Source organism: Crocodylus siamensis, chromosome 4, assembly GCF_052110815.1.
Source record: "Crocodylus siamensis isolate JL-2025a chromosome 4, ASM5211081v1, whole genome shotgun sequence".
NCBI lineage: Eukaryota > Metazoa > Chordata > Crocodylia > Crocodylidae > Crocodylus > Crocodylus siamensis.
The window spans coordinates 153,558,533-153,572,106 of NC_143398.1; the positions used below are offsets into that span (position 1 = coordinate 153,558,533).

Below are 13,574 nucleotides of genomic sequence, written 5' to 3' on the forward strand. Positions count from 1 at the left end.
AGAAAACTCTCAGGGGTTGGGATTAGACACTTTGGTGATCCAAATACCTAAGCTGGCACCAGCTGTTGCCCCATTGAGAATCAAGCTGAGTCCATGTTGGACCTGGTCTCAGGCTCCTTAGCAAATTCCCTGGAGCTGTGGTTGTCTCAAGCCTAGGGGAGCGGGATGGCATTTTGCTGTGAGCCTGTGGGTGGCACTGTGACCCTGCAGCTCTCCATCCAGCACTGATATTAGATCCAGAGGCATCAGCAATGGAATGAACTACAACCCCTGGAGCAGCCAACACTGGAGACTGGGTCAGCTGAAGTGGAGGGACCTGTAAAATCCTAAGGAGCCACTAACTGCTGCCCTTTGAGTCCCTGGCTGCCCTGAATATTCAATGAATGTTTCTTCTGGGAACATGAGAGCACCTGAAGAGTAAGGTAAGGGTTGGGGGGGCAGGGGCACACTGCTTCCAGGCGAGCATGGCATATTGTCCCATATGTTCCAGCTTGCTTCAGGGAATGCTGAGCTGTGGGAGCAAGGATTTCACCAATCACCCAAAAAAGAAACAACCACTAGGGGGTTAACAAGCAGCCTAAGATGGGGAAAGAGCCAAGGGTCAGCTCATATGCTGAATTTTATTTGATCAAGGGAAGTTCAGGGTTTTCCCTGCGGTTTCTCTCTCCTCCACGTGTCCTCTCTTTGCAAGTCACCTGCTGCTGAGGGAGGTGACACCAGCCCATTTCTGTGCCCAGCTAACTTGCTTGCAAATCCCTCCACAGGTGGGTCACCGGAGCCAGCACTGAGCCAACAAGCTTGCTTGGTTTGCCCAGGCATCTGCTTCTGGAGCTTACTGGTGGCATGCACTATGCACGGAGCTGAGAGGGGTCCTGCAGCATGGGCACCGCTTGCAGAATGCCTGCTGACTGTCCATGTCATGGCTACAGGAAAAGTAGCTGGAGTTAGAGCCCTGCCTGCCCTTTGCTCCCAGCCCATGGTCTGCATGATCCCCATTTTCTCCTCCAAGCAGTCCATTTGTGCCAGCAAACACATAACTTCTGCTTGCTCCAGTCTGGGTTCTTAGTAACTGGGTTCCAGTCATCTCAAGTGAGCCGGATGACGCATGGGATTTGGCGCAGAATGGTTTCTCTTCAGTGTGGACTTTGCTATCTCCTCTGCCATTTGTTTTGGGGTGCAGGGTGATTAGCAAGAGCCCAGCAAAGCTCAGATTGATTTTACAGGAAGGACTTGTCTGGCCACTGTCTTTCTGAGTAGGAAACCAAGTTAGGGGATGTTCTGTTTGCCCAAGAGAATACTCCATGAAGGTGGCGTTAAGGCACAGAGGAAACAGCAGAAGGTAGGGCACATGGGAATAGTCCATCAGGGTCAGACCCAAGGTCCAAATCAGTGCTGGGTTCTTGAGAAGAAAGAGCAAGCAACTTTATAGTGGCAGATATGATGAAACAGCCCCTTGAGCAGCCTCTTCCTTGTCCCCAGAAGATAGAAACTGGTTCTATCCCTGAAGCATGAGGCTTTCTCTCCCTTTCAGTGCTCCTTGTTAGTGTGACCTGTTGCAAATATTTGAGCTCTATAAACGTCCGGCGCCTCTTTGAATCCTGAAGAGCTCTTTGGCCTCAGTCACACCTGTGGCAGTCAGTTCTCTCTTCTTAGTATTCAGGGAGAAATCGGACTGAGAACCTCCTCGGAGGTAACTATTAAAAGGCCTGGAAAATCTGAGGTCAGGATTAGGCAGATGCTGTGGGTCCTTGACCAGAAGGCCATGTCCAGTAGAGTGGGAAGAAAGGGTGGGAAGAAAGAGACATTCCAGGCAGGTATTAATGAGAAGCCAGCACTGCAGGGGACTTTTGAGAAGGAGCAGGAGTATGACTTCTCCACAGTACAGAGGGGAGAATCTCATCCATAGTGTTTTTAGGAAAATGGCATTTCCCTACCGTAAGAAACAGCTTTGGGAGGTAGGGAAGGGAGTGAACAAGTTTGGCTCTGTGTTTTAGTGCAGCGTGTGGTTCAGTGCAAGTGAAATGTGGATTGGACTGCTGATGTGAAGAGGAGTGAAAGCAGACTGGAGATAGTCTGTACAGGAGGGAAAGAGAGCAAGTGAGGTTCACTGTGTCCTCCCAGACCACACAGCATAAGGAGGGACAGAAGCATAATAGCCTCAGTCTGGTGAGGTGCTGTATATAATTTCTGGAGGGCAATGTAAACACTCGACTCTCATCCCTGTGTGGTCAGATGTTTCAGACTGTATTTCACCCTGTGTTTGCATTGTATTTTGCCCCGTGTTTGTTCTATTTAAGAGGCAAATAAAAATGCAATTTGTAGCAAATTCCTGGAAACTGCAAGAGCCATTTCCTAAGCACAAGCTACTGCCTAGGCTCAACAGCTTTACTCCTACCAATTTCCAGGAATGCACTATGAGATCATTAGGGCACAGTCCCAGCTGTAGCCTTCAAGATGCAATGTACTAATGGGATTGTCCTGGGGCCCAGGTCCTGTAGGAGCTCATATCTTTATTTTCCTTAGTTAAAAAGAAGGGGGTGGGGATGCAGCTTTTCCTGCCCCAGCACAGAATCCTGCACAGCAAGAGGACAGAAGGGGTTTACATGCCATTCACTGGTCAAGCCTATGCTTTGTGCCAGATCCACAGAAGATGCAAATCCTACAGCTAGGAATCAGCTCAAGCATGTAGACTTTCATGCTTTTGGCTCTAGAGGGTTTTGCTCTTCCCTGTGCTAGCAGTTATTACGTGCAAAATTGACAGGAGGAGAGCTCCCACCTGCTACTCCCATCATCCTTGGTTTTCACCGAGACAGCAAGTGGGAATTCCATAAAACCACAAAGTAGTTCTTACATCCTTCCTGTCACGGCTGAAACCAGCAAATACTTGAAATGTCAGGAGACAGCCTGCTGCAGTCAGATTCCCCACCTGATTTTACTGTAGTCAGCTGGGATAAATTCCCAATAAGCAAATAAATTTTCAGATGCTGCTCAAAGAGCCTTCTGGGATGGCCGTACTGTTTAAGTGAGCATGAAGGAATCTGGGCAGCCAATCTTGGTATTTGTCAGAGAAAAGAGTTGGGCTTGTGGCTGAGAGTTCATGGGCTATGATTACCTGTTTGCATATTTCTTCATGCCTGTTCTAGGAAAGCACAAGATCCAGCAGGACTAGTTACTTATGGACTGCAAAGGATCCTGAAATTTGTCCTAGTGCAGGGATGGCCAACCTATGGCACATGTACCACAAGTGGCATGACAACTTCTTTGTTTGGCATATGGCAGACTGGGGAAAGGGCAGGCAGCACAGCAGATGAGACAGGAAGCAAAAAGCAGAGCAGCAGATTGGGCAGGTGAAGGGTATTGGAGTGGCACCAAGGAAGGCCATGGGGCTAATCTGTCGCACATGCCACTGAAGAAGAACAGCAGCCTGGCAGCGGGGGTCAGGCAAGCAGATTAACTTTTCGCTGCCTGCTCCCTTGCAACAGACAGCGCAGGCAGCCTCAGGTCAAGTGGGGTGGGGAGAGGGAGCCCCGGGGGCAGGGAGAGTCCCACCGGGCAGGTGGGGGAGCCTGAGGGGCTGAAGGATCCCTGGGGGCCAGGGAGAAACCCAGAATGTGTGTGTGGGGAGGGGGTTCTTACCTTTCATTCCTCCAGGCCCCTGCTGGCCTGAATGTGTGACTGCTCCAAACTGGAGCTAGCACTAACATCCATCAACATTTGAGCAGCTCACAGTGTAACGTGAGCAAGGCCCAGGCTTCTCATGCTTTAGCACCAATGTCAGGGCAAGACTTGCAAATATGCCAAGCTCCCAGCAGTTTCCACTGTGATTCTTACTTAATTTCCTGTCCCATCCTGTGATGAAATCCCCATACACAGAGCCAATACCTTCATGGACCTGTTTGGTTGCCCTATTTATGCATCTTTGAATGATTGAACGAATTACCAGATAGCTTATTGCAAAATGCAGAGGACCTTTGTTTAATCGAGTCACTGCCTATGATGCTTGGCGGAATTCTAGCTGTACTCCATACTGGTTTATGAATTGCATCAGACGCCTGAGACAGTGAACACAATGGGAAGTATTGGTGAGAACTGCTGTAGGCAAGGAATGGTATGGGCACCTCAGCACTATGCTGTAGCAGGGATGAGTCCTCTACGAATATGCAGCTTTCTCTATTGGGCTGACTCATGAAGTCACACATCCACACTCTGGGGTGACCAACCAGTACAAGTAATTGCATTCTGTAACAGGCTCCCCTACACCTCTTCTCTGTCCCCCACCTCTGCCAATGTCAGACTAGTGAGAAGGATTTCTCTCTTTTGCTCCCAGGCTCATCTGTTTCTTTTTGCCTGCTCTGACAGGTGATATGGGCTTAGGGCTATGTAGCAGTAGCTTCATGCACTGGGAAGTCCTGGCAATGGTAGTGTGCAGCACCTAGGGCAGGATAAAAACTTCTGGAGGGTGGCAGGGCTTTTCTGCTGGGTCAAGTGCCATCTTCTCCAGGTCACCCAATGCATAATGCTGATGCACATTGAAATCATGTAGTGGGCTCTATAGCATGATCATATTCAGAGCCTGTGACCTAGGTCTGTACGTTGTCTCCTTGGCCTTTCTCATTGTGGCTGGCTGAGAAAAGTACCAGGAACAGCAGTTGCCAGGAGCCTGCAGTGAATGGAGGAGCCCAGAGGATCACCATCTGTGAAGCCCTTAAGCTTGCCCTTGCTCAGGCACATCCAGATACCAGAGTGACCACAAGCCAAGGCAGTGCTGCGAAAGGCCAGACCACAAGCATGACACCAGGGAAAGCAGACTCATGCTGACCTAGCCCGATGTTACATCTGCAGCTCTCCTCTTCTCCCCCTATCCCCACAGCTGAGAACAGAGCTGCACTGCCTGTGTCTACTGGGTGTGTGAAGCACACGTCACAAGCCATTTCAACCAGTAGTTCCCTGGTCTATAGAAATTCAATGAAGTGCTTTTCTGGGGCATGTGTGTTCTCAGATTATTATCTGCTGGCTGCAATGGGAGCCATGCCTCTTCACCCCTCTCATTATTATGAGAATGTAAAAACTGGCACTTCAGTTTTTCTGGAGCCATGAATAGGCTCCGGAAATGGGAATGCTTTCTGCTTGGTGAAGGGGAAATCAATAGAGGTTTGAGGCAGGTTTGAGGGACCTGGGGCTTGTAGTATAGTAAGTAATGTGCTTTGTGGTAAGCCACTGCCTATTCCTACCTCTGACTGGGTCACAGGAAGTGAGAGCCTCTTCTATCCTAAGCTGTTATTGTATCAGTGGCAAAGCTGAAATGTGAACCCTTGTTATGAAAACCACGGCCTTGGATTTTTTCAGGCCTGCATGTAACATTGTGTATGTAGATGGATAATGTGGGGCAGCCGGGTTTGAGATTATACTGAGCACAACACCCTAGCTGAGCCAGAAGGGAGGGGGAGGCATTGCAGGGAAATTGGAGATAACTTCAAAGCCCTTAAAGACTAGATCCTGCTAGTTTCTTTTTTGGTCTGCTGAAAAATAGGGATGATGACCCAAACAGACCTTGTTCTGCATAGAGAGTTGAGCTTCCTGCCTTGGTGCCTGTGGGTGCATTTACACATTCATTAATGTGCTGTAATTACGGTACATTAAGTTTAGTACCTGCAATGACAGGTACTAACTTAATGTGCCGTAATTGGCACTACTAAGCATTAGTGCAGATGAAAGCTTTTTTAGTGACATTAATACACATTAGACTAAATCTACTGTGCATTAGCGCATTAGCATGGGTTTTGCCTGCTGCTCTAATGTGCAGTAGAATTAGTCTTCTGCGCATTAAGCATCTCCTGTAGGTGCATCATGTGAGTCCTAGGCTTGCCTCCCAAAGGCTTATTTTAACACCCTACATCCATTTTCATTGCTGGAGAAGTAGTGTATTGGTAAGGTTTATTTCAGAAAAGACAGTCATCGGTGTTTAGGATGCAGAGTCAAACTACAAATCACTGTGATGATACTATCTATTCATCCTCAGAGAAATTTTGGTGGTGAATGGTCTACTGCATGTGCACAGGCTGGAGCAGAGTATAGTTTGCTGTAGACATCCCAAACTTACAATACTTCTGCTATGGGGATGGGATTTATTTGTAAATCCAGTAATTAGTTTAAGAATCATAATTATTGTTAAATGTCCCCATGAAGGGAAAAAAATATAATGGGTACGAACCCTTTCTTGTTGGACTTTCGCTAAAAATATATATTTCTTTCTTTTAAAATGTGGCAATTCATTTTTAATTTCTAGCAAAACAGCAGTTTCTTAATGCACTGATTTGTTTGTTTCTGTATAAATCACGCCAGTCACTGATAAAGATTTAACCCAAACTTTCATGAGAAAAAAGTTTTCATGCAGGAGATCAGGAAGATAATCTTGAAATGTGAACCAGGTATGGCCACTTAGGGCTGTGCGAAATGGCACTGTTCCATTTCGCCTTGAGTTTTGAGGTTTTGACAGAACAGTGTTTTGTATTGAATTCAATTTCGATTCGGAACAGCTGTTCCGTTTTGCTTCGTCGAAACAGTGAGGCTGTTTTGACCCTGTTTCGATGTTTCGCTAGATTGGATGGGGACGAGGGCCCATCCCCAGTGCTAGATAGGGCAGAGAGCAGGGAGTCAGACCAGCTGGGAAGACTTCCCGTCCCCAGCACTAGATCTAGTGCTAGGGAGGGAAACTGAGCCGTTGGGCTCAGTTCCCCTCCCCTGCACTGTTAGCAGCTTCCCACAGCCTGGTGGCAGATGGGGAGAGGCAGGGCTGCGCTTCTGGCTGCTGCCAGGAGCACAGTCCTGGTTCTCCACTGTCTCTCACCACCTCGCTGCTGGCTGCTTTGAAACTTGAAATGTTTTGAAACGTTCAAAATGTTTTAACTAGCCTCGTTTTGTTTCAAGGCTGTTTCGAAGCCCTTCATTTCGATTTGATATCACTGTTTCGAGCTCAAAATGAGTCAAAACAGCGTTGAATCAAAACAGCCAGTGAAATTTCTCACAGCCCTAATGGCCACTGCATTGATGTCTGCCTTAGTTTACAGACAGCCTAAAAATAGCAAGATGGCGAAGTATAAAAGTGACCCATTCCTGTCAATGGGGCAATTGGCTCTAAAGCCCAACATTTACCACTGAAATAGCAGTATGGTTAACTCTGTCACTGCTGAGTATTAAAATGGAAACATCCCGCTCTTACGAAAAATGGACAGATTGATTGGGAAGTATACTGAAATCTTCAGTTGGCACATGGATTGGATGAGAAATTGTGATGGACTACAAGATGGACTGTAGTAGCTTTCACCTGGTTATCTGTGCATAAAGCAATAGTGAAATTTGTGTTGTGTGTGAATAACATTGCTTGTTAACCCCAGGCTTGCATATCTTTCGCTTTGAGTGCAAAGTGAACTTTCTGAGCATTTATAGGTCATTAATTTCTGAGGTGTACACTTGTTACAATGGCTCCTTTTAAAATGTATTTAGTAGATTCTTTTTTCTCTTGCTCCATCTAGCAAAGAGTTTCTCTGTGTTTGAGAGAGAACATTTGACTTCCAGTTTATTCTGAATTCTAAGACAGGAGTATTTTAAAAGTGACTTAATGTGATACATTTTTTCACTTGTGACTTAGTTCCTCATAACCTTTTCCATCACCTTGCAACATGTAGAATGTAATATTTTTCATCAACTTTATTTCATGGTTGCACTGAGTTAAAGGCTAGAATGGGCCTTTAGATCATCCTCTACAGCATGCCCCATTGGATTTCACTCTGTTATTTCTTTGTTTTCTTTTTTTTTTTTTTTGCTGAATCTTATGAGGCATCATGACATGTAGATTGGTTCCAGTCAATAGAGAATGGTTCTGTGTAATGGACTTGTGCAGGGAAGTCGCCTCTGGGAGGTTAATGAGCACACCGGTCCTCTTTGTCATTGAGGCTCTATCAGTGATGCAGTTCAGGCTCTCCTGGCTGACTTGCAGCAGTCAGTGTTTGTTCTCTGGACCTTGAGATATGCCCACAAGGGTAGCTATGGTCCAGAACACCTCCCTGCACACCCCCTAAGCAGCTTAGGGAGTAAATCCCATTGCCTCACTAGCTTACTATCCCTACCCCCACAATTTACTTTATGACCCCAAGTGATCCACTTACCACCGCCTGAGATAAACAGGGCTGGCAGATGTGCTTCAGGGTGGCATCTAGTGGTAGCTGCTGCCTCTTCTCAATGTAAAAGTCAAGCTCTGCTGATGCAGAAATGTCTTCATGGACCTGAGAGAGAATATTTCTGATGAATTGGACTTTCCTTCAGATGGGCCTGTATTTTGACCCTTAAGGTCAGTCTCAATTCAGATTCCAGCCGAAACCTCCTGTGTAACCTGCAGGAAAAGCTGCTTGCCATGTATTTTCTCACCTCAGCCCAAGGGAGATCAGCAAGGCAATCTCCAAGGCTCACCCTCTTCTCTAATGATACGTAGCCACCCCAGTTCACTCGCACCCTTCACAACACGCTCGGTTTCGATCCAGCCACACTGCTCCCCTTAGCACACACATCCAAGACCTGGAGAGCACACCATGACATGCAGATCTGCCTGCCTTCTGACCTCCTAATGCTACATTAATGGACAAGCAATTTAATTGTAGACCTACAAATTATGCTCTTACCCAGGGGTGGATCTGGGGAGTAAGGAGGTGCAGTGGTTTAGTCATACTTTCTTTGATTCCTGCTCTACCCAAAGTTTAACACCAACTGCCTGGCAGTGGCAGCAGTATTTCTAGTCAGGCAGCAGTGAGGGAGTCCACTGAGGTCCTGGCACGTCATTATAAACTACCTATTTCCTTCTAAACTCTTCATTCCACGGGTGTTAATGACCCTCTCTCCATTTTAATGGTCTGTAAGGGTTCCACTAATCAAGCTATCCTTTCTTCCGCAATTCTGCTGTCTGTTAGCTGCTCCAGAAGACCTTGACTTCTCCTGTTAGCTGCTCCTGCTAATGTAGCTCCTCTTTCACACTCCTGCAGACTGCTTTGAACTCTAGTGTGAAGCATTAACTCAGGTGTAGAAATAACTTTCAGTGGAGAACGGGATGCACTGTCAAGATGCTCAAGAAAGCTAGGGTTTTTTTTATGTATCTGAAAGAGGTGTACATTTAATTCTAATGACTACAGGACTATTGAAACATCTTTTTTATTATTATTGCCTAGTTTGTTGTGTTTTTATATGTAATGTAGCAAGTGAATATACATTCCAATAAAGTTGCATTTATTTTTGCTTCCGACTTAAATTGAATAATATAGCTCAAGGCCCCAAACATATTAGTAAAGCTTCTAGTTTCTTTCTAACTGGAGAAATGTATATGCTGTAGTATATGTGATTAAGCCCTACACTATTTGTACCTCCTTTTGGAAAATCCTAGATCCACCCATGCTCTTACCCCTTACGTGAACATATGCCAGGCAGACAGACTATGAAGCCAGTCACCTCCTCAATGTAGCCTACCTTTTTTAGAAACATAAACCACCCTTTCTTCTATATACTTATGACAGGTGTCACCAAGAATCACTGTTACAGGTAATCTTCCAAATGCTTTTTCCCAGAGTGTGAGCTTATGTTTGGTTTTGGGGAAACACGTTGTGTGGTTAGTTTTCTTATATATGGCTCTGGGTAGATGGAGCTCTCAGTCCTGATCTCTTATAGGAGTCAATTCTTGAGGCAGAGTTGCTCTTTGGAAATGTGCATTGGTGTTGGGCTGAAATCTGTCAGGAAAAGGCTGCCTGAATATCGTTGGACCTCTGTTCCAGGGCTGGGGTATGAAGCAAGTTATGCCTAGAACATTCACACCTTTGAGGCTGTTGATCTGTTTTGGACTGAAAGGACACGGGTACCATTTGGCAAAAGGTGTGACCCTGTTTACATTATGACTTTAAAAACATCGATTATAAGATCCACAGCACTAAGCAAAATCACAGGCACTGTTCCTGAACTGTGATAAATCACCATTCTAGTGGAGGATGAGTTATCCTTCTGGCAGGCAATCATTGGCTGCTGTGCTGGAAGGAAGCTGACTCCTCCCCAGACAGCCTTAAAAACCAGCAGGGCAAGCAGTGGTGAGCTGTTTGCACAAGTCTTCTGGGAGGCTGCTGTGATCATAGCCCTTTGCCTAGGCTCTGGTTCTTGCTTCTGCTCCGTGTTGCTGGTATCGGAGTCTGGTTTTTGATGCATGGCTTGCTCCTTACTGCAGCTCTTTATCACTTATCTTAGTATGATCTGAGGCTCCTGACTCTGGCTTCTTGACTGTTGCTCATTCCTGAGCACTACTGACTCTGGCCTATTCCTGACCACGTCTTTAGCGTTCAGAAACCAGCTTGACCAACAGCTCCGACCCTGGCTGTGACTTGGTCTTGACTCCTGGCTCCGGATTCAGGTCCGGACCCTAAGCCAAACCACTAGACCTAACTGTTTAAACCCACATTGTGATGTGAAATGTGAACTACTATTCTGAGTTCAGGCCCTGAAAGAAAAGCAGACCAGATATGAGTGAATTGAGGTTAGTGAGGAAAAGTCCTCTTTCTTTATGACCGACCCATCCTCTGAAAGCCATTGCCCTTGGAATAACTCAGGGTCTGTCACTGGATACAGGAATAGCCACTGCAGTAGAAAATGTTCACTCCTATTTCTGCTTCCCTTGAAGACTGAAGCCCATCCTACTGGATTCCACCGCAGTGATAGTGCATTTGTAAACATCTTGCATGTGCTTTGCTCTATCCAAAGGCCCTATACCCCGAGAGAGCTCCAGCTAGTTGAGAAGGCAAATGCCAGCTTTCTGAGCAATGGTTTGCCAAGAACGTATCACCATGATGTACTGCTTTCTGCGCTGGCTCCCTGATTGACTGCAAGGTCAAGTTCAAGGTCCCTGTCCTGAAATTCACACTATTCCATGGCATTTGTCCTTGCTAGCTGAGAGACCGTCCTTTTCCACAACCATGAGCACCCACAAAATCTACGTTCTCCTGGAACAATGAACCTTTTGACTAATCGGGGAGACTCAGGACTGGGGAAGACTAAAACCTTTACTGACCTGGGCTTAGAATTTGGAACCCATTGCCACATGGAGAGGAACAGACTCTAAACCCACCACTTTTAGAGCTAGAAGCAACAAAGCTCATCTCTTCTGTTCTGCCCTCAAATCAGTGCCCTCACCCAAATCTAGTATCCATCCTGTGCTTCCAGTGCCAGGTATAGTGAAGATCAAGACAAAACTGCCCCTAGCTTCATTGTGTACTGGTAAAGGTATAGAGAAAATGTGCGATCAGCTTTCTCTCCCTGTAGGAATAGGAACAGATACAAAAACAGATCAATGATTGACAGAACCGTACGTGCAGTAATGTCAACTCCAAGTTCCCAGATCATGGTTCTGAATCAGATCAGATGACAAGGCTTACATAAAACTGTGATATTAGAAGACAAGGGGGAGGGGGGTTGAATTTTGAGGCCAAACTACATTATATTTTGTTGGTTGTTTGGTTGGGGTTTTTCCCTAAACTTGTATTCGCAAACATGAAATCCAAACATTTGTTCTCACCTGCTGAGCTTGTCATGATATCACGTGCTGAACATTGTACAACAGATAATAACATCACAAACCCTGTCAACATGGCATGGGTATATTCCTCATGAATGAGGACATGGCAAAGGAGCTGGTCTGAGGTGAAGGACATCTGCTGCTGTGTCTCTTGCTGCTTTCCCATGTACTTTTAGGATGATCATGGGGTTGACCTGAAGATGTGTGTTCAAGCGTGTACCATGGGTGGCTGCCTGTGAAGACTTAGAAGGCTACTGTTAAGATTGTCTGGGGTTGGGCATGAAAATCATGCTACTGTTACCCAAGCATCCATGGCTGTGAGAAAATGTCCTGCAGTAGGCAGACGTCTACATCAATGCCAGCTCTCTGGGGCAGCAGCCAGCTAGCTTTTGGTTCTGTGTTTGCACAGTGTGACACAATAGGTCTCAGGCCCAGGATGGGGGCTTTTACATTATGTAAAATATACCCCATCCTCAGTATGTCCCAGGAGACTCTGTCCTAACCATGTCCTATCCTTCTGTCCGCACTTGCACACACCAACCTGAAAATGCAGCAATGAAGCTGCCCCAGAAGTCTTCTCTCCTGGATGTTCTTGAGACCACAGCCTCTGGTGTGTCTGAAAGTGGTGCTGGGGATGTCCCCAGAGGATCCATCACCACATTGCCAGGTTTGTGGGGTAGGGGGAGTGAGAGCAAGAGTAGGTGAATGTAGTGTGTGTAGGGGCACTTCTCCCATGATGCCCCAGAGATGCAGCATAGAGAATTTGCTTAGGGACCATCCTACAATAGAAAGCAGTCCTCCCCGCATGTGGGGCCTTGAGCTGGAAGTGGTTATCAGCAGCAAGCCAGGAAGAGAAACAGATAGACAGACAGACACTAGCTGGAGAGAACACTAGGCAATCTGGTCTCTTCCTGTGAAAGGTTTGCTTGCTTGGCAGGGAGCTCTGAACCAGTTCTCCAGATTGCTCAGTCCTAAATGCAGAAGCTTTGAGCTCAGAAGGTTGATTTGTGTAGTGTAACATTGTAGACTTAGTAGAGAGAACTGTTTCACAAACTTGTCACTTCCCTGTGCTCCCCATCACTGAGAGATCCTCCTTGCTTCAAGTGCTGGGCAGGAAACTTCTGCTGTCCCTCTTTCATGCCCCACCATTGCTGTCCCATGTAGTGATTCCTGTATCAATGCAGTGTTCCCACCTTAGGGGATTTTAATATGATTTTTGTGATATTAAGTGCTTTAATGAAGATACCAGCTCTTGGAGTTAAATGACTGGGTGAGATTCTCAGCTTTCACTGGGAAAAGTGCATTCCTGGCCCCTGTGGTTGCTGAGAAAAGCTGGGAGATCTGAACTATCAGGTAGAAGCAAATGGGGATTTTTTGGTAAATTATATTTCAGAGGAGAGTTGTGCAAATGCTTGATTCCCCTTCTCCTCCCCAAGGTGACTGACTCAAAAATCATGAGCAAGTTTTGCTTCAAAATGAAAGCCTGAAAGCAGTATGAGCAAAACATCTGGTTTGGCATGAAACAACACATTTTCTTTTGGTTTGGGATTTGTTCCTTTCAAAGCAATTGATTGATTTTTTTTAAGTAAATTTGGTCTTGAAGTGTTGTTTTTTAAAACGAAAACTCCCTGTGTGTCAGGGGAACAGGCTCTGAAAGTAAATTACCGGTGTCTATCAGTACTAGGCTTGTGTGGGATAGAGTCTGTCTTTACCAGCAGGTCTGTGTACATGACTCTGAGGGGTACAGAAGGTCCTAGCCTCTCAGCTAAGATATAATATCTCCTTTGCATCGACAAGATGCAAGTGATGGTGGCAGAGGTGTAACAGTGTCACTCCACTCCATGGGTAGCTTCAGTTCTTTGAACGGTGCAGTCTGCTGCGCTGCCAGCAGTGGTAGCTCAGTGAGCCACCACTGCATTGGTGGCTCTTTTTGGCTAGGGACAGACATTACACACAAACCAGTTTAAGTGATCAGAATCTG

The 13,574-nt window shown here is 46.2% G+C and overlaps 1 protein-coding gene across 1 annotated transcript in view; it reads left to right on the forward strand.

The window, feature by feature from the left end:
* The first annotated feature begins 292 nt into the window (after positions 1-292).
* Positions 293-13,574, forward strand: part of SCN4A (sodium voltage-gated channel alpha subunit 4) — a 168,533-nt gene continuing 155,251 nt past the window's right edge. Inside the window, exon 1 of the mRNA XM_090044268.1 lies at positions 293-422. The gene's annotated coding sequence lies outside the window, so the exon portion shown is untranslated. The remainder of the gene's footprint in view (positions 423-13,574) is intronic.